This window comes from Tiliqua scincoides, chromosome 2 (assembly GCF_035046505.1).
Source record: "Tiliqua scincoides isolate rTilSci1 chromosome 2, rTilSci1.hap2, whole genome shotgun sequence".
Classification (NCBI taxonomy): Eukaryota; Metazoa; Chordata; class Lepidosauria; order Squamata; family Scincidae; genus Tiliqua; species Tiliqua scincoides.
In genome coordinates, this window is record NC_089822.1 from 11,438,869 (window position 1) to 11,442,032 (window position 3,164).

General features: G+C 43.9%; 1 pseudogene; it reads right to left on the reverse strand.

Annotated features, from left to right (window-relative positions):
• Positions 1 to 1,196: 1,196 nt before the first annotated feature.
• Positions 1,197 to 1,311, reverse strand: LOC136642475 (5S ribosomal RNA; annotated as a pseudogene).
• Positions 1,312 to 3,164: the final 1,853 nt, after the last annotated feature.

Below are 3,164 nucleotides of genomic sequence, written 5' to 3' on the forward strand. Positions count from 1 at the left end.
GTTTCATAAATCTTAAATTGGTAAAATAGTTTATTAATTCCATTGTCAAACGCAAATGGAAAACAAACATTTGTTAAGATGATAAAATTGTAATGTCTGCGCGATTGTTTCGAAGCTGGCTCCGAGCCGTCAGTTACAAGACTTATTTATCCCGCTGCACTAAAGTTTGATTTAAAGTTCATGTAATTTCATCATCTTATTGTAAGGAGAATTGAAAATAAATGTCACCTTCAAAGAGACGAGCTAATGGAGTTTTCATTCTCTCCCAAAGTTCTGAGACAATATTCTGCAAGCAAGGCATTAATGAGGCACTTGCCCGAACAAATTCCCCCACACTCTTTCTTTATTTTGTTCTGGTCATATGAGCCTTAAACCTACCCATAATTGCATTTTATTACTAGCGAGGTGAAGATTGGACCATGATGTGGGAAAAGGGATCTTCTTGAAGGTCAGTTCTGGATCCGTGGTTCCCAAATTTAGCATGATAGCAATTTCTGCAGGAAGAAACTGATGTTCACAGATAACCTGTGGGCTCTTTTCTTTGGCAAGAGTGAATCTCAAAAACTGAGATTTGTTTAAAAGAAAAAAGAACCCCTACATATGACTTTGGAATGATCTGACTGAGAGGCCCATGTGTTGTGTCCCTTCACCTCCAGGTCCTCCACCAGGAATGAGCTTAACTCTGTTGTTGAGCTATTGTTGGTTTGTGCACACTGCTTTGAAAATTTTCTCAAATAGAAAAGTCACTTATTTTAAATAAACAAGAAGAAAGGAAGGAAGGGAGAATCTGGTGCAAAGTCAGTGCAATGTGACCATTTATGACTGGCCTCATACCTAGTTTATGTATTCATTTGGGCTGGTGTTCCAGTTTGTGTGGTGCACCAGCCACTACCCACAATAGCCTGATCCTTCCCCTGCCTCAAAGGAGTGTGGAAATGATTGCTTCTATGGACTTCCCAATTCAGATCATTTATATGGGGAACGGAATGTACTATTCCTCCATCATCTGAGCTGCCCATCTAGTCCAGTGACAGCTGAAATGGACCTCTTGTCCAAGATTTCCACTGCTGGATACTTATGAAAAGTCACTCTATGGATGGAAAGAAAACCAACTGGGAGAATCCACCTTGTGTTACCTACCACAAGTGCCTCTTCCTCTTGGTTGGCAACCTTCAGTCTCGAAAGACTATGGTATAAGCCTACAGCACCCGGTATTCCCAGGCGGTCTCCCATCCAAGTATTAACCAGGCCTGACCCTGCTTAGCTTCCGAGATCAGACGAGATCGGGCATGTGCAGGGTAAATTGCAAAGCATACTCTTTCGATGGAATGTGCCTAGAACACTGTATGCATAAAGAGGCTTCTCCATGTGTTGCTGAGGTAGACCCAGAAGTGGGTGCACACTCCCATTTGCACTGGGATGTTTCTCCAAATCTGTTGCATTGACTGGATTCATCTTTTGATGAAATTTGCAACAGGGACGTGTGTCCACATTGAGGGCCACCAATAGTTATGCATGACCAGCTGCCTGCAAGTGCGAATGGATCAGAACCAAAATCTCATTTTTTCCAGACACCCCAACATGGGTGTACAGTTGCAGCTGCAACCAGAGAAGCAGAACTTAGCTTTACCTGTGTCAGCTGTTTCAGTGCCCATGTTTAATAAAGGAGGGTTGAGCCAGGAGTGTTTTCTTACCAACGAAGTTTATCTAAAAGTGACTTTCAAAAGCAGAGCTCCGTTTTGATGCAGTCACTTTGTGGCGCATAAAAATTAAGTGACTTGAAGAGCCTTTGGGACTCTTGAACAGCTCCAACATTGGTTACACACACTTTTTGCCTCTCATTTGGTCATAAACCACTTATTGCCTTTGGTGGCTTTGTGGTTATTAAGTTACATCAACAGCACTCCTGTTATAAACCTCTATTGATCATGTATAGTACTTGAACGGATGGCAGCTTTTTATGTGAATAGAATAAATGATTTAGTTCCCCTCCCAACTATTAAACTATAGGGTCATCAAGGGACAGAATAACAGCTCTTAGCATAGCAATTATTTGTGCAGGTACTATACTTGGCCATGTTTAAGCATAATTACCTAGTAATCTGGTATTTACTTTGTAACTGCAATGTGTAATATTTACACCTTGTAAAATAAAAGCAGACATTTAAAAGTACTTAATACTTTTCTGCCTGTGTTTTCCCATCAGGCAATGGGGGCATGTTTCATTTCATACAAACCCTCTTAATTGTTCCTGGGTTGCACAATGTGAGCACTGTTTTCACTTTGGACACTGGCATTCTGCCATACTGGTGAGCTTATCAGTTATGTGATATGCCTGCATTTTTACTCCAAATTCATTGGTAAAACCAGGAAGGAATACAGTAGTGGTCTCTGAAGCACCAAGAATCTCCATGATTATTAGTGGTGCAGAGACACCTTGGCAAAAGCAACTGAGGGCCCAATCCTAAGTGCACTGAGCATGGGCAGTGAGCTCCAGCACCTGCTCTGGGTGTCGCAAATGTGTAGTAAGGCATGTCTGCGGACCTGGAGAGGAGGGGCCGCCAATGCTGGGAAGTGCTTGTTGGCACTGGTTCAGTGTTGCGTGGAGGATTGGCCGGCAGTGAATATTTTCAGGGTGGAGGACATTGGGAAATGAGTGGACAGGGGAAGGACAGGGGAGGCTGGGGCAGGGGGAGGAACCGGCCTGGGAGGAGGGTGAGACCAGCAGATCTCTGCTCCACCATATCCTATCCTGTGTTAGGCTGAAAAAGCCAACACAGGGGCTCTCAAGTCTGAACCAGCAAAATAGACAGCACAGACTTCAGAAGCCTCATTGTGGGGCCTGGTGCTTTCCGAAGTAGACCTCCTGTGGCTTCGGTGATGCTGCTGGATGCAATGGTAGCCATTTTGGCACCACTGCACCCGGTAGAGCCGCCAGGGACAGAATTGGCTGCCTGACCAAACTCCCAAACTGATGGACAGCTTAATTTTATTCAGTGAACCTGTTTCCTTCTGATGATGGGGGAGGGGGGGCTGGAATAATGGCCCTTTGGAAACGGCTGTTCCACATTATCTGTGGCTTTCTGCACTTTATCTGCTGTAAGTATTGCCCAACTACCTTTTGAGTACTTCTCAAATCTCCCTTTTCATACGTTTCAATGCTT